Source organism: Choloepus didactylus, chromosome 12, assembly GCF_015220235.1.
Source record: "Choloepus didactylus isolate mChoDid1 chromosome 12, mChoDid1.pri, whole genome shotgun sequence".
Lineage (NCBI taxonomy): Eukaryota > Metazoa > Chordata > Mammalia > Pilosa > Megalonychidae > Choloepus > Choloepus didactylus.
In genome coordinates this window covers 90352254-90370187 of record NC_051318.1, presented here as the reverse complement: position 1 = coordinate 90370187, position 17934 = coordinate 90352254, and the positions used below count along the sequence as shown (strand labels likewise).

Genomic DNA, 17934 nt, shown 5'->3' with positions numbered 1-17934 from the left:
ATCTGGCACTTTCATCATCAGGCCTTTACCTCAGTGTACAGACACTAAAAGCAAATTTCCTGGAAGTAATTCATGTTTCTCTGCCATCTAGATCCTGTAGTTCAATCCCGCTCCCCCCATCCACCCATTCCATTATTCAGCTTTGAAATAAATATAAAACTGGCATCCCCAAACCCATCACATGTCTACAGGCCACTCATCCTCTCTACCCTGCTATACGAGATAGAGAATGCAAGCACCAACCCAAGATTCACAAACAAAGGGAAAGACCTGGAAAACACAGTTTATGAAGCCAATGAAAGTTAACATAAGATAATCAGGATAAATAAAAGAAAAAGGAGGGCATGAAGAAACCAGCCATGAAGCAAATAGAACTCTCATTTATCATTCTAGATAAAAAGAAGATTTGGAAAACAAAATTGTGAAATGTCTCCTAAAGAAAAATGAAGAACAAACCTGAAACCTTGAGGCATAGAATAGATATTGCTTGAAACAAGAGGCAAAACAAAATGTTTGAATGGCAAAAGAAACATCCCCTTTTTCTGAGAAGACTGACCAGTTAAGTTGAGGGTGCGGCTTCTGGGCGTCAGGGGTCCGTACTGGAGCATGTTAAAGAAGAAAAGTTGTCACCCAGACAATGGATGCTATAGGCAGATTGCCTTCATAGGGAAATGAATTGCATAGCTCTTCTTTGCATGTTGCATTTTGAAATCTGGTACTTAAAAGAATGACAGTTAACAGATTAAAATAGAAATATATTATCACAAGAAATACGTATTTATTAAGAGAATGCTTAATAAATGCATTTATTTGAGAATTCTTTGCAAGTAGATTCAAAGGCAGTAAGAATATTCACTTCTTGTTTTGGACTAAATTTGGTATGACTCCAAGAACCAGTTCCCCATAATTAGAGGTCTTTCCGAATCATTAATTAAATACCAGTTAACAATATTTGCAACCTGGATTTGTTTCCAGTCCCCTCAACAAATTGGCTGTGAGCATTCTTGAAAGGGAGATATAACAAAGTACAAAGTTGTGTTCTGACTTTTCAGAGGGTCTGATTCCTCCACCATTACACAAGGAAGCAAACATGTTTTTCTACCAATGTTGGCATGCATTGGTGTTCAAAGAATAGAACATCCCACAGGAACATCAAACCATGAGAAAAGAGAAGGTAGGAAACCAAAACCTGCATCATCTGATCTTGGTCAAATATGGAAGATAGAATTTCATACATACTGAGAGTGCTTTCCTGTATTTATGTTATAAAACTTTCCCTACTCAATGTCCAGAATAACATATACACTTTGACAAATGAAAGTCTCCATTTGGGAAAATGGGAATCTTCAAGATTTTTCCCCTCCCAAGGCATATAAATGCCCATATCTTGGAGTAGACAAAGGCCAGTAACAATATCAACTTCATACTTTATCCTTGTTCCCACCTCCAACTAGGTATTTTTAGGGACTGGATGCTAGATGCTAGCCAAACCCAGTGACCAGGGACTGGTCTCTGTCGATTCAGGAGAAAGCCCCAGAAGTAATCCTAGCAGTAAAGAAAGAGTAATAAAAGGAAAACAAAGTACATTTCCTTCTGCAATATCTTAAACTATGCTGAGCCTCCAGAAAGGATTTCCTAAATCTGTTGCACAGCATTGCATGATAGAATATATACATGCCAGGGAGATGTATTAAACTTTTATGGTAGTCACCCTTTCTCCCCCACACCCTTCCCTACTCTTGTGTCTGGTGGGGTTGGGGGTTACTCCCATCTCTGGCACATTTCTCTGGCTGGGAGATCATGGATTTTCTGATCTCTGAAGTCTTTTCCTAGCAAGAGACCCAACCTTACAAAAAGTGTTGTGTTTCCTGGGGTTGCACTGCAAAGAGCCCCTCTGCTCTCCCAGGAAGATTTTTGTCTTCACATTGAGCTTAACCAACCATTCCCCAAAGGAATTCAAGGAATTCAAGCCAGGAGTTCACATTTGAATTGTTTTGGACAATTTTCTAGCAAGAATTGAAGCAGTCCAAGTTAGGGCCTATTTCTCATACAAGAACAGGAAGGTATCACTTGGCTGACAAATCTTTCAGCAGGCTCAACAATCACTTCTTTAGCTGCAGTAAGGAATGTTATAACTATGAACCAAATTCCAGCAGAGTATTGTGATCAGGGCCACCTTAGTCTAAGAGAATTAGTCAACACAGGTCCAAAGGGAATTTATACATCTTGAGAAGAGTGTCACTGAAGCCTTGAAGCTAGGTGTCTTCAGTCAAAGGGAGATGGCTAATATTTTAAGAAGTTAAACTAGTTATGATAGTCTTAGAAAATTGATATTATTTTAATTGAGTGTATCAGTGACACTTCATCTCTATGGGCAAGATTCAAGATTGAGGTCATGTAGCATTTTTAAAACCTGATCCCTATTGAGAGACGGGTCTATGTGTCCTCCCCATAAATCTGGGCTGTCATTTTGACTGTATACTAACAGAATACAGAGGAAGAGGTGCTGTGCTGGTTTTCAGACCCAGGCTTTAAGAGTCTGGGCTTTCACTTACTGTTTCTTGGGACCCTTACTCTGGGAACCCAGCCGCCATGTTATGAGGAAGCCCAAGCAGTCCATAGAGGGACTCACATGGAAAGGAGCCAAGACCTCTGGGCCACAGCTTCAGCTGACTTCCCAGCTGATAGCTGGCATTGATTTTCCAGTCACATGAGTGAGCCACTATGAAGTGGATCCCCCAGTCCCAGTCGAGCCACCACAGCTGACCTGCAACATTGAGCAGACAAGTTGTCCCTGCTGAGCCCTGACAATATATTACAGACTCATGAGCAAAATACATTGTTGTTTTAAATCACTAAGTTTTAGAGTGGATTATTATGCAGCAATATATAACTGATACAGTCAAGCAACCACAGGATATTTTTAAGCTTTTCAGGAATAAAAGATTATTACCCTTTTATCCAGTATAAATTAATAAATCTAAGAAAGCAGATTCTGTATAAGAGAGGTGGCATTTTGCAGCAAACATAAACTTACTATTGGCTTTTGTAGCATGCCCTGTGCAATCAATATCCTGCATGATTAAAATTGAAAATAACAGTATTAATAACGAAAGCATGGCACTACTGGCCGATGCAAATGGTAATTTTCTTCTTAACATGGAGCTTTATTGTTGTTACCTGAGACTTGTTCACCTCAATTGCATGTCTCTTGGTGATGGACTGTTTTAATGCTTTAATCTTCCTGGAACATTAGATTACATGATTAAATAACCATAAAAATCTTCAGATGGGACAGAATACATCAACATAAAATATTATGAAATTTTAAGTAAATGAATCACTAGAGGACCTGATAAACTTACTACAGCACATCTCAAGTACTTACAACAAAGGCATATTCATTTATTTATCCATTCACTCAGCAAACATGTAATGAACTCCAAATACGTGCCATGCATCTGTTAGTGGCTAGACACAAACATGAATAAGAAGGCCTAGTGAATTATAATGAATAGCTAGTCATTTTCTGAGAAGGAAAGCTTTGTTCCTTTTTTATTTCAGTTGGATTCAAATACCTTTCACTTTTCTCTGGAAAACTTTTCTACCTGTACACTTGGGGAAACTGGAAACACAGACCGGAAGCTTCTTCCCCTGCCCATTTCCAATGGGGAAGATACTGCCTTCTGGAGATCCAGGCATTTCTATTGGGCTAAAGGCTGAATATCCTGGAAAAGGCAATATATCGGCCCAGGTTCCTTCGTATGTTAGCCAGTGTGGTGGGATCTGTTATTTTTGTCTGCCCTGTGTTCATCCCCACTTCTGGTAACAGCACCATAATTTTCTTTCAGGAATCTCTCTCAGTCCATAGGTTTGCTGCTCCAGGCCTAGCTAAGGCAGCACATTGCATTCTGTTCCTCTGACCATAGCAATTGGTTTAGACTTGGGTAGAAGACACAAGTCAGGAAAATCTGGACATTATTTGTAGCTCCCAAGAGCAAGAACCTCTCTTTCAGCTCAGGTTGCAAGGCTAGTGGGTGAAAGCCTGCAGCTGATGGGGCAACCCCAAGAAGAAGTCCTGATCTATAGCAAATCCCACGTAGAGGAAAGCTGAGCAGGGACATGTAGAGATTCCTGATCCCTTCTTTAGCCACTGGAGGTGGGAAGGGGGTATTTGAGCCAATAACTCCCAGCTTTTTGCTGAAGCTCATTTGAATAGGATTTATATCATTTGTAACCAAAAGATTCAGAAAATGACCAATCTGATGACACTATTTTGGGCCAAGAAATGATATATGGAGAGGTAAGTATTGTTTAAGAAAGGAGGTTAAGAACAGCCCAGAGTCTGAGCCCTACTCAGTAAGAATATTCTAGGAAGCTCAAGACTTAACATGAGGGTGATACAGATACCAGGGAGCTGCTAAAGAGCAGTGGAAACCAAAGGGGTTGAGTGAGTTCCAGCATTTCTCTTTACTTGTGCTTGTGGGCTTGATACAACCACACAGAAACAAGAACTTAATTTTTAAAAAAGCTCTGCAACATGATTTAGAGTTTACTGAGAGCACCCACACTACCATTTCAGCAAATCCTCACAAGCACCCGGTGAGGTATGTCATCATTGTACAAGGAGGTACATTGTAGACACGAAGTAACCGAAGCACAGAAGTTGAAGGGAAGTGGCATGAATAGTAAACAGCAGAAATTAAATTTGGACTCAAGTTATCTGACTCCAAATTTAGCATTCTTTTTGCCTCTCCACCCCAAGTTGAAGAAAAACAATCTCTATTGTAATTTCACATTTAAAGCATTTTCCTTGGAAAAAAGGATCTGATACCAACTTGTTTCAGAAATTTCTTACTGAGTGGAAATATAGGAGCTAAAGGTTGCTAGTTTGAGATGGCAAACTGAAAGGGGAAAAAAAAACTTTTTATTTCATTAGGATAAACATAATATTTTTAAAACGGTTACTAGATTTTTCTCCTCCATCTTTCTGAATACAACCTTCTTCCCTCGTCGGGACAGACTAGGCTGTCCGGGGCATGGCACGCAGCCCTGTCGCGAACGGTTTGGTGGGGGAGGGGACAATGAGGATTGTCAGCGAAGGAATGAAAGAGGAAGATTTACAATATTTCTGATTATTTACGATATTTCAGTTAGGGTTGTGCAGCAAGGCTATTATCTTGAGAGGCTGGCATTGCAAAGAAAAATAATTTTCTAAATTAATTTTCTTCCCATTTAATCAAGAAGCTGGCTAGGAGGACAAAATCGGAATTTTGTATATGGAAAGCCTTGGAAGGGCAGGAGGAGGAAGTCAAAGAAAATCCATCCTGTCAACCGTCCTGAGAGATTGTAGTGAGGAGGAAGACGTGCAGGGGTCTGGGAAGGAGATCTGAAGTCCTCGCCCTGGAAATACACAGTGCAGAGTCGGGAGGAGCCTCCCGGGACCGGCTGGGAAGAGCCTCCTGGGACCGGCTGGGCGGGGCCTCATGGGGCAGGCTGGGCGGGGCCTCCTGGGGCAGGCTGGGTGGGGCCTCCTGGGACCGGCTGGGCGGGGCCTCCTGGGACCGGCTGGGCGGGGCCTCCTGGGACCGGGTGGGAGGAGCTTTCTGGGGCAGGCTGGGAGGAATACCTGGTTGGGAGGCTTCTGCACGTCCTGTTTCTTCACAGCTGATTCATACCAGTCCCAGGCCCAGCGTATGTAGGATGATGGAGAGCATCGTCCAGCAGAAAAACAGCTTCAGTATCATTCCTAAACCCCTGCAGTTTCTGTGTAGCATAGACTCTGGGTTGAGATCCTCCAGGGCTGCCAGGACTGAGGGGAATGGGGGAGGACAGATAATCCTGTAGTAGATGCTTTCCGGGATACAGCCCAAGCCAGGGGCCAGATGGTAGATGTGGGGACACTCGGGGCAATTTATGTGTCAGGAAAAGCCAAGTGCAGAGAGTCAGCAAGGTGAGGCCCTGGACCTGTACAAGTGAAGAAAGAAAAAGTACCAGGCTATCGGCCACGAAAGCCAACAACAATCTCAGGCCCAGCCTGCCTCGGCAGGGCACAGCCAGTGCCCACCCAAGGCCATGGGGCCCCCTCTCCCACTCCCTGAGATTATATAATCCACTCCTCCATAATCCATACTTCACCTCCAAGAGCATTCCAAGAAAAAGGATAGAATTCCAAAGTGTAAGCAATTATCCCAAAGCACTAGGTTTAACTTAGGGAGAATTTAAATTACTATATTAGACAATGTTGTAAACAAAATGGGACTTAAATTTGTGTGTGTGTGTGTGTGTGTGTCGGGGAGGTTCCTTTCATCCCATAAACTGTGCCTTCTGGGATTTTGCACCCTATTAAATCAATATCTGTCCTAAAACACTACTCGAATGCCTTGAGGTGTTCTTCTTCCAACCACAATGTGATTTGATCTCTTCTTTTGGAACACTATTTCCCATAAGAATCACCTGGAGAATTTATTAAAAATTTCTTAGTCACTCTCTCTCCTCCCCCCACTGCCAGACTTACAAATTGTAACTTCTAAGGGCAGACCCCAAATCTGCATTTTTTACGAGCTCCTTCTGTCACTCCTGTGATCAGTTTGAGAACTACTGCTCTCAATTTTAGCTGAGCTGATTAAACACGTAAAGTCTAATTCCATCATGCCCCTAAGTTGTTCAGCCTGGCAGGCTGATTGTTGCTGTTTTCACGATGGCCGTGCAAACACATCATTCTCTTCTTGAACCACAATTTTTCCAGATTGAACTTCTTTTTCCTTAAAGGTTTAGAGTTCTTGGTGTTACCACATCATTCCTATGCTTACACAAAGCCAAAAGCGTAGTTATGTTCTGTCAATTCAGTTAAAGATGTTGATTCCTTTGTCTTAGATTCTGTAGACAAATTAACAGCCTGGAGAGCTATATTCCCACTTCAGTTTGGCCACATTTGGGGCTTCGGTGATGCCAATCAGAGCAAAACTAATGATTTTATTCTCTGGTGAGGCAAAGAATGCCCTTTCTCCACTCCAAATGTGAGCAGGGAAGCATGCAACCCTGTTTCCTAGGGAATGAATCATGATCTTTGGGAACAAGCTCCAACAATCTGCTTTTTCAACAAGCTTACCCAGAGAGTTTGGACACAGTGTACGCTGGACAGTGAGCAAGAAGCTCATACCAGACATCTGGAGAAAATAAAGGTAGGTTAGCCGTGAATCATGGGGATTTCCAATAAAGAAGGTAGGTGGCAAAAAAAAAAGTACATGGCTTGATACCTGTGAGGAAAAATCTGGTGGCGCCCACTGTGTTTTGGGTTGAATTGTGTTCCCCAAAAAGATATGTTGAAGTCCTAAACCCAGTATCCCCAAGTGTGACCTTATTTTGAAATAGGATCATTACAGATGGAACTGGGCAAATTAAAATGAGGTCGTACTGGATTAGAGTGGACCCTTAATCTGATATGACTAATGTCCTTATAAGAAAGGGAGAGGAGCCACAGACAGACAGAAGATGGACATGAGACCTGGAGACAGAGATTGAAGCCCAAGGATTGCTGGCAAACCACCAAAAGCAGGAAGAGGCAAGAAAGGATTCTCTCCTACTGGTTTTGGATTTCTAGCCTCCAGAACTGTGAGACCTTAAATTTCTGCTGTTTTAAGCCACCCAGTTTTAGTACTCTGTTACAGCAGCCTTGGAAAACTAAGACCCTGAAAGGTGTCTTTCTCTTCAGGTACTGAGTAATTGGGGTGAACCTCCAGAGAGCAGAGTTGGGGGCTGCACCATCAGATGGAGGTCACCCCAGACCTAGCAGACCAGCCCAACATGGACTCATTAAACACTCACTGGGAAAGGGGGGCAAAAGGAAGAGTAAGACAGGGTCCCTGTCATCCCAGAATCAACAGACTCCTGTAAGCCCATGGGAGAGGCAGCCGAGTAGGATCACAACCCTGGGGCAGCACAGGAGGAAACCCATCACCCTGCCACCTGCAGAATTGGAACAGCTCTGAAAACGGGCATTTGAACCCAATTCTCAAAAAATGAGGGCTCCTCGGTTCTTGCATTGTTTGCACTATTTCTTTTGTTTCATGTTCATATTTTACCATGCTCCAAAAAGGATTTGGAACAATTTTGAGTTGGGAAGTTCTGGGTGGAGAAGTGCTTTGATGGCAGAGAAACCAACCAGGAACTAAGGCATACGATAATGAAAATGAACTTAACCCTAGCCATGAGGAGAAAGAGTGGAGTGGGGAGAGGCTGGTGGCAAAGACACCATCAGCAGGTCACTTCTCTCGTCCAGATGAGAGCTGATGAGGGTCTGAGCCAAGGCAGGGCCAGTGGGCATGACAAAGAGGGCCCAATGTGGAGACATTTTTGAAGGTTATATCTGTAGGATCAGCCACAAATGGGATGTGGCGGGTTAAAAAAAGGGAATGGTTGAGAATAGCTCTGAAGTTTCTAGTTTTGGTGCAGGGTAGATGGAAACATTATTATCCAAGATGGAAAATGCAGGGAAAGTGTCAGGTCAAAGAAGAGAGAACCCCTTGCAGGGTTGAAGCAGTTACTTCAGAACTAAAAATATAGAGGTCATGTAGGAGAAACATCTCAGGAGCAGTCAGAGCTGGGCGCTTAAGCGCCAACATTGAGGATGGAAGAAGGTAAATATAGATTGGCCACAAAATCTTCAAAAATAAGATGAGAGTAGGAGAAGAGCTCAATTTGCAACACTTCAAAGACCAAAGTATTGCTTTTCTGCTTATACAGATGCCTCATTTCACCATACGCTTTCTTGAGTTTGGTATTGTAATTGTTTTGTTTGTTTTTGACTGGGAGAAAAAACATTGAGAAATGATAAGGTACCAATGAGCTGGAGGATGGCAGTACCAGCCCTGCATTCATGCTCCAGAGAGCGGCAGGGCAAGGGGACAGCCAGAGGAAAATAACAAGCAAAGCAGGTAATTACTGGAGTCCAGGAGTCAGCCATCCAACCTGCCCATCACTGGTGAAAAGACTCTGCCAACCAGTTCAGGCCCATGTGGGTTGCACAGATCAAGCCCCCCTGCCCAGATAAAGCCCAGAAACAAACTGTGTCAAAGTCTTGGCTTTCTTGCTGAGCATATCAACTCCTTTGGAGAAAAGCAGTAGCATTTTGTACCAGAAACTTGGCAAGCCGCAGGTTGTTGATAATCTACGGAGAGTCAGTTGACGCTTGACCTCACCGAGACTCAACCTATTTCAACACCCAGAGCCCTCCCAACCTTGCTAGGGAGTATGTATCACCAAAGCCTCTGACAATGGAAACCCTTTCTCTGTTCTTTTCTCCAACTCTCGCTTGAACTTGCAGGTAAAATTTCAGCGCACAATAGTGAGACTGTTGGGTCAAACAGTAACTCTTTTAGTGATTCCAGTGAGGTCTCCAGATTTACTGGGATATCAGAAGACCAGGCCTGGAGGCGGGGACACTGAGGAAAAACAGCAACCACTGGAACAAGACATGTCATCAGAAGGAAATTGTCCTTTCTGAACATAAAAGGTTATCTTTGGGTGAGTGCCTTCCTGCTAAATGAACAAGTAAGTCATAGGTTAAAACTGTAGGACCCTATTACTTCACTCTCTTTGTCAGTTATAACCACAGCATCCCAGATGTTGAAGCCTAGAGCAGGGTCTTGAAGGTATAAGAAAGAAGAAGAGATGTAGAAATGTCGTAAATGGCAGACTAAGAGGAAATAGTTTGCTGCAGGATAAGAAACACTTTAAGGGAAAGGACAGAAGCAGGGAGCCCGGACTCCGGCTGAAGACATCAGCTCTGCATGGAACACCCAAGTGGGAAGGAGCTTGGAGAGCCCCTCGTCAAATGGGGTTCAACTCTTTCCCTCCCCATCTCCATTAATCCTAAGCTTTAACCTTTTCTTAGTGAAACAGGTAGGGGAGATATTTAAAATATTTAACAAACCAAATGGAAAGTTCTGGCCAATCAGAACAGATGTGGGTCAGAGTACGGAAGCAGGTTCTGTAAGCCCCCTACCAAGGCTGGATGATGAGGAGGACCCAGGAAAGGGGCCAGGACAGTTGGGGTGTCAGAGCAGTGATTTAACAAGCAGTACAGAAATATTTCAGTATTTTAAGAAGTGGTGCCTTGGACCATGTGAACCAGTTGAATATCTGCCCGTGGAGTAGGACTTATTTGGAGCATTGCTTTTTCTCCACCCCCCCCACTCATCCATCCATACACTGGATAAAGGGAGTGCGATCCACAAGGCCTTCACAATCACACTGTCACCCCTTGTAAGCTACATTGTTATACAATTGTCTTCAAGAGTCAAGGCTACTGGGTTGGAGTTTGGTAGTTTCAGGTATTTACTTCCAGCTTTTCCAATACATTAAAACCCAAAAAGTGTTACCTATAGAGTGCATAAGAATGTCCACCAGACTGACCTCCTGACTCCATTTGAAATCTCTCAGCCCCTGAAGCTTTATTTCGTTTCATTTTGCATCCCCCTTTTGGTCAAGAAGATGATCTCAATCCCACGATGCTGGGTCTAGATTCATCCCTGGGAGTCACATTCCATGTTGCCAGGGAAATTTACACCCCTGGGAGTCGGGTCCCATGTAGGGGGGAGGACAACGCGTTCACCTGCCAAAGTGGCTCAGTTAGAGAGAGAGAGAGCCACATCTGAGCAACAAAGAGGTATTCAGGGGAGACTCTTAGGCACAATTATAAGCAGGTTTAGCCTGTCCTTTGCAGCAACGAGCTTCATAGGGCAAGCCCCAAGGCAGAGGGCTCAGCATGTCAAGGCTTCAGTCCCCAGTGTTTGTGAGAACATCAGCAACAATTCAGGTGAGGAAGTCCAACACCCCCACATCCTCCCCCAGCTCCTCAGGGGGGGCCCAAATTACTTTGGGATGTGGTGCTATTTCACTCTAACCTATATAGACCTTCTCCATAAACGCCAATGTGGAGCATTGCTTTTGTGTTCTCTGTTTCTTCTCTACCAAGTGGAGATCAGATGCCCCTTACACAACACCCTGTGCTCCCTTGAATTCCAGTTTACCTTGGATGTGGTTGCCTGTTCAACAGTTGGTCTCCCTTTCTGTTGTAAAAACCTTGAGAAAAGATCAGGGGTCTTTTTTTTCTCCCTTTGTTTCTGGGATCTAACACTGTATTAGTTTCCCAGGGCTGCTGTAACAAATTATCACAAACCAGGTGGATTAAAACAACAGCAATCTATCCTTTCACAGTTCTGGGGGCCAGAAGTCCAAAATCAAGGTGTCAGCAGGGTCACAATCCCTCTGCAGGCTCCAGGGAAGAATTCTTCCTGGCCTCTGCCGGCTGCTGGTGCTGCCGGCCATCCTCGGCATGCCTTGGTTTGTGGCCACATCACTAACGTCTGCCTCCGTCTTCACTTGGCCTTCTGCTCTGAGTGTCCTTGTGTGGCTTCCCCTCTTCTGTCTCAGAGGACACGAGTCATTGGCTTTAGGACCCACAGTAAATCTAAGATGCTATCGTGAGCTCCTTAACATAATTCAATCTGCAAAGACCTATTTCCATTTCCAAATAAGGTCAGATATCAGGGGTTAGAACTTGGAGATATTTTAGGGGTGGGTAGTGGGGGGTATTTTCCACACACTTAACCTCGACCTCATGGAGGAGGTGGCATCCAGGAGGTGCAGAAGAGGGGAGAAGTGGTATTGCAAGCAGTGACTCCAACATGAACAAAGGCATGGAAGTGGGAAGTAAAAGGCTGTTACAGTAATAGAAAATATTGAAGTCCAGCTGAATGAAAGAAGGGCAGTCATAGGGACTAAGTTAGAAAAGGTATTCTGAGGCCAAACTGTGAAATGATGTCAGCAACCAGCTAAGGAAATTGAAATTTATTTATTCTGTAGACAGTGGGTAGAAGTGGCAGATTTTAGAGAATGGGCAAATCCAAGAAACTGGAAATCTCTGTAAGAAAAAAAATATATATATTTTTCTGTAAGTACGTGAAAGAATGTTGATCCAAAATTGACATGTTCACTGTCATTAACCATAGTGGCACTGATGTCTGTTCATCAGGTAGAATGTTCTTGTGTTCTGCTCTGATTTTTCACTTGTTTGCAACTTTATTTACCATTGCTGGGTGCCTAAAACATTCTTTCCTCTTTTCAAAAAGGATTTTTAAAGTGTTCTTTTAATATTTATTTTTTATTCTTGGCTACTTCTGTGCTGGAAGATATTTGAAAAACCAAGAATTTCAACAGCCCCAGATAACAATGATTTTAATGTTTTACCTTGTGTTAGAGTAAGTTCCCCCAATTAACCATTCATCTTGCCAAAAACAAACATATCATGATAATTTGTATAGTTTCTTTTTCTTCCCAATTTACTTACATTTTGCATAAAAAAGTAAGATACAGCTACATGATGAGCAGCTCAAGTTCTGGGGTCAAACTGTCTCATCGTGAATCCTGGGACCTGCCATTGGCCCCTGTGTGACTCAGGGCAACTCAACGTCTTTGTGCCTTTGTTTCTCATCTGTAAAATGGGGACAGTAATAGAGCAATCATTACATAAACAATTACATCAATGAGTAAAACATGCAAATCACTTAGCATAGGGCTTGAAACATAAACATTAGCTATTAATTTTTTGTTTGGTTTAGTGGAAGATCTGGAACCAACAAAGTATCATGACCAAATTATGACACTGCTGTTTTATCATGCATCATAATTGACTTTAGATTTAGACAATATTTCTCATTTCAGTCTCACAAAATTCTTGCAAAATAGAAAGAGATTCTATGTATTGTATTATCCCCATTTTACAACTGACTAAAACGAACAACTCAGGCTACATAATTCGTAAGGGTTAATAGCAAACCTTTTGAACATTGAGTATTTGTCAGTCCAGACTCTTTCTTCTCTGGCTTCTTTTCTGGACAAGCCATTTTACATTTTTATGACAAACTATCCTTCCCACATCTGACATATATATATATATAAGAGATTATGATGGAGATCTAGATTTGAAATAGGCCTCTGACAATTTATATGGGGGAGAGATGAAATGAAAGTAAGAAGAATTAGAAGAGAGAAGAAAAGATGTTTATGAAGTGATTAAAAGGTTATTTTAAATGCCCTTTTCTTTCAAGTTTCCTATATAATACTTTGGCATATTTGGTCCAAAACAGGTTATCACCAGGCAACTGAGTCAGGCAAGAAGTTACCTCCAATCTACTCCTCTGCTCCTCTAGGATGATGGTGGGTTAGAGCCATAAACCTGCATCCACAGGGGCAGCTACCACTCACCTCACACCCTTTCTAGTCCTGCTCAGTGGCAGTTTGCAGAGATCACAACTCCCTAGTTTAGTGCTAACCTTTCAGGAGAGACAGAGGCAGACTTGGACAAGAAACTGGAAGAAACCTTTCATTTAATCCTCTGCCAACTGTGGTGAGGGCAAAACCCATTGTTTTGCTCAAAAGGTTTTCCTTGAGGAGGGAGAAATGAGCTGTATTGAAAGGAGGGCACATTGAAGAGACATGTGAGGTTCTTATCTAGATGACTCGGCTTCTGGTTCTTATAATCCCAACTGAGCTCTTGGAAGAAGCCAGAGATCTGTTTCATAGAAAAGAAGAAGGAGAAAAAAGTGAAGGGGTGGGGGTGAGGTCATCAGACAGGGATCCATTCTTATAAATTTTATCTTCAACCTACAGGGCATGAAGAATTATATAAGGGGATGAAATATGAGTAAATTTGGGTGTTACAACCTCCTCTGAAACTTGGATTCACAGTTTAGAGTCATTTTAATAATCTTGTGGTTTATTCTCTAATGTATTTTCCACATTGCTCTAGAAAGCCTCAAGGCACTAGTACAATGCAAATCATTCAGCAAAGTTCTTTAAACAATTGGTAATGGTAATAAAATGAAAACTGGCTGCATCTAAGTGTAACCCACATTAAGATAATTCTTTGCCCTTCTATGGCATTTGCCTTGAAGTGACAAACCTCTCTTTAAGGATTAATTAAATCCCACCACTGGAATGAGAAGCAAAATTCCAGACAAGTACAATTAAATTCTGTTATAAAGCACCTTTTTATTCATGGATGGGGTTACACCTGGGTCAGATTTTGTCCTGCTGTACAGAGAATGCAGAAGCCAGCTTTCACTCTGTAGCACTAAACGTTTTTAACTCAAGATTATCCTTGATCCAGGAAACTGATTAAATGACTAACTCAAGAACATTTTGCTTTTATTCTCCTCATCTATCCCCTGCTGCCTCGAGCTCCTGGTCCCAACGGGATGTTCATCTAATCCTAGAGCATTATAGTATTTGACACAGCAATGCAATAATCAATTTTCCAAACTCAACTGCTTCTCATTTCTCCAATTTGTCTTCAATGAAAGAACTGAACAAAATGTCCCATCTGCAGTAGGAGCAGCTTCAACTAAGAGTTAAAGACTGGGCTTTCTTCCTGCCTTCAGTACTGAATTTTATTTACTGATGTTTTATTTTTGGAAACTATATTTTTTTTAAAAAAGATGCAATTCCTTTCCAATTGTAACTTGAAGTCTGCAGGGCATATGTCCTCCAGGAACCGACCGAGAACCCAAAGTAGGAAATGGCCAAACATCTGTCAGATGGTGATGCTGGTACATTGGCTCAGCACTGTTTATATTTGAGCACAAACTTTAAAATGGAAGACACCACGGTCCATCCGGGGAACTCTATACCCTCTTCTCAGCCACCCTTTGGCTCTTCATGTCTCTCATTTCCTCTCTGCCAAGTAAAGGCTGGCGTCCCATCTCCTCAATCAGTCTGACTCCTTTAACATCATCTGCCAGGTGTAGAACATGCTTTTCGGTATCATGGCAATACACAAAGAACTTCCTTGTCCGCCTTGGACACGTGCAAAGTCCAACCAAAATGAAAAGACAGGACAGTGTACAAAAAAGAAACAGAAATCACTTCTATGGGTTGTTGTGGCTTCACACAAGCTCTGGCTGAGCCAACCAAAGAGGAGAGATTTGGAGAGAGGTTGTCTGAAAAGGTTTCAAGGAGGAAGGAAGTTTAGGACATGTTTTAGATGTCAAAATTTAAAGGAATGGATAGACTGGTTAGATGAGAAGAGGATATGGTTGGGGCATGAAAAAATCTTCAGAAAGACTGAAAGTGCAAGGAAGTAAGTTACAAGCAGGCAACAATTTGCTTGGCTGGAGCAGAGAAAAGTCCAAACTAGGTGTGCTTGACCCAAAGCTTCTTTAGGAAATTGATAAGCAAATATATCCTGGGAAGTCTCTAACAGCTGTTCTGTTGTGTTAACATTTAGTATATCATTTTGCAGAGGCTCAGATGCCTCTTCTGACTCAAATGATGAAACTAAAGATATCATTTCCATACAGCTAACCTCTAAAAAACATTGACTTGCTAATTGTAATATTGCTTATATATTTCTTAAAGAACCATGACCTAAAGGAAGCAACTCCATAGAATTTTGAAAGTAAGCAAGGAGCAACTACAGTGATGATGGTCTGAAGGACCCCAGCTTAAAAGAGAACATAGTTGACCAGAAAAGTTCCAAGCTACAGCCTTCATAGGTTAGAAATGAGAACACTACAGCTTTACAAAACTTGAGTTTATATTACTGTAAGGGAAATTTCCATTTAGTCCTGGCTTTGCTATGTCTGTAGCCAGAGCACAGATCCATTCCTCAGGGCAGGCCTCCAAAATTCTCCAGTCAAATGCAATGATAACCCATCTTCATCATTCACTATTTAAAAGAGACTCTTTGAACTGCTGCCCACACCCCACCCCCACCTTGAGCTCTACAGAGCACAGTGAGGGTGAGATCAGCCAAACCCTGAGTGGGATGGAGAACTGGATCTTCTATGACCTCTGCCTTTGGCACTGCTTATCCTGCTGCCCAAGGATTTCCAAACCAGTGGAGCAGAGAGCCCCAGGACCTGCCCGGAACCTCTTTTCACTGAGTTCCCAGACCACTGACCTGAGCTCTAGACCACCTCATTAGCAGCAGCAAAAGGATCTCGGAGGCTTTGCATGAGGGCTCCGTCTCAGAACCCCTTGCTCATCCATCAGGGCTTGAAAAATGACCTCCTGGCTCATCTTCATTCAGACTAATAGAGCCAGGGATGCCATGAAAAAGTTCATCCACTTTTTCATCTCCACCAAACATTTTCTTGTCTTTACGCTGCACAGGATGTTTCAGGCAGTTTTACTGGGGGCAGGGTGGGGCGTGGTGAGGGTGAGGAGGGGACTTTGGGATGGGAGGGCCCTGTGAGATGTGACATGCACTGCGGTGCCACATACATCGAGCAAGCAACTGTCCTGCCACCTGCCCCCAGGCTGGGAGATCACAGCTCAAGTGAGTGTAGAAGACAGGAGAGTCTGGTGTCCTCGAAGCTAAAACTAGAGGATGAAGGGGAGCTTGGGGAAGTTGGGAATAAGCCCCTTATTATGTCACCTTCCAGACAGGCACCATCCTCTCCTAACTTCAGACACAACTTGGCCCAGAAGACGGTCTTGGAGCACACCTCCAGGGTCAAGCCCTCACTGGGCACAGCCACTGCCCCCAACTACGCAGGTACATTTGCCTACTCAGACGTTAGCTGAGCCTGTTGATGGGTTAGCCCTCTTTCAAGGAGAGTGCAATAAGCAAGGAGGAGAAATTTAAAAAGTAGAAAAGCAGAAAATGCCTGTGTTCCTTTGTTCTTGTCCCTTTTTTCCCCTCCAAAATGTGGTTGGATACACCATTTTCTAAGGAAAGAAGTGGAAACTGGGTGGATAAGTGACATGCCTTCTAAAGACAGCGCCAAATAAGACTAGAGGTCAGATGTCTTTCTATGTGATTGCTGATTATCATCCTGAGAAAACGTCTCTTTCTGGTTTAAGCCCTCAGAGTAGGTTAAGTTTAAGCTCTGTTTTCTGCATAGCATCTTGTCCTACGTGAGAATGCCCACTGGAGTTTGGAGACCAGAAAGCAGGAGAAATCTCAAAGGTTCCCTCAAGGGACTCAAAACTTGTCTGTATAAAAAAGAAACACCAGTGAATCTCCCTCTCTCCCTCTGTCTTGACCTCCCCCCTTCCCCTCCCCCACCAGATACTCAATATTAGCAGTGCTGATGCATCTTCTGAGGAGACAGACGTGAAAAACAGAATTAATCTTTAGGGGGAAAACAGATGGTTATATAACATGTTTTGTGAATCAGAAGGATTCCAAGAAAGAAAAAAAAAAATCAATTGACAATGCAAATTAATTGTTGCCACTTACTGCTTTTTTTTTCTTTGCACAGAAGGTAATTAAGATGACACCAAGAAAAACTGCCTTGACTGTTCACAGAAATGAGACCTCACAAATCAGCCAGGTTCTTCCCCTTAAAACAAGGCCCCACCCCCACCCCCCTTCTATCTCTCTTCATTTCCCCTAACTCAAATATAGCAGCTTCTCCCACTGGGGGATGCTGAGCTTTTTGTTGAGTCACCCTGGCATATCTGTCATTTGAAGGTGGATTGGCAGGCTGTGACAGGAAGGGTTGACAGGCTTTTGAGATTCGTGGCCATCCATCAGCCTGACAGGCATCACGGGGCTAGATTCAGTGTCGGTAACAGCTCCTCCCTGGGGCCTCACACTCCAGCCAGGCTGTTACTAGGGAAAAGAACTTCAGCAATTTGCCAGCCATCGCCTGCATCCTCGTGTGCCAGAGTGAATGGGGAAACACTCCAGGCCTCCCTTTGTAATCTGGAGGATGCTACCTTCAGGTCAATTCGTAGGTATAGACGTGCACACATGCATACCTGCACACATATACACGGGCAAAAATGGTAGGTTTAGAAAAATGCATTTTACATATTTCTCTTGTTTTTTCTTGTCTCTTTAGCATAAAAGATAAAGGGGGTGCTAGCAGTCTCCTTAGATGGAATTGCCTGGGACACTTGACAAGCTTTTCCTCATCTGAT

At 43.0% G+C, this 17934-nt stretch overlaps 1 long non-coding RNA gene across 1 annotated transcript in view; it reads right to left on the bottom strand.

Moving 5' to 3' along the window:
- Positions 1-5542: 5542 nt before the first annotated feature.
- The window catches only part of LOC119507290, a 30579-nt gene continuing 18187 nt past the window's right edge, over positions 5543-17934 (bottom strand). The window contains exons 2-3 of the long non-coding RNA XR_005211187.1: positions 12353-12496; positions 5543-5967 (exon numbers count right to left, since the gene is read on the bottom strand). This is a non-coding gene — a long non-coding RNA (uncharacterized LOC119507290). The remainder of the gene's footprint in view (positions 5968-12352; positions 12497-17934) is intronic.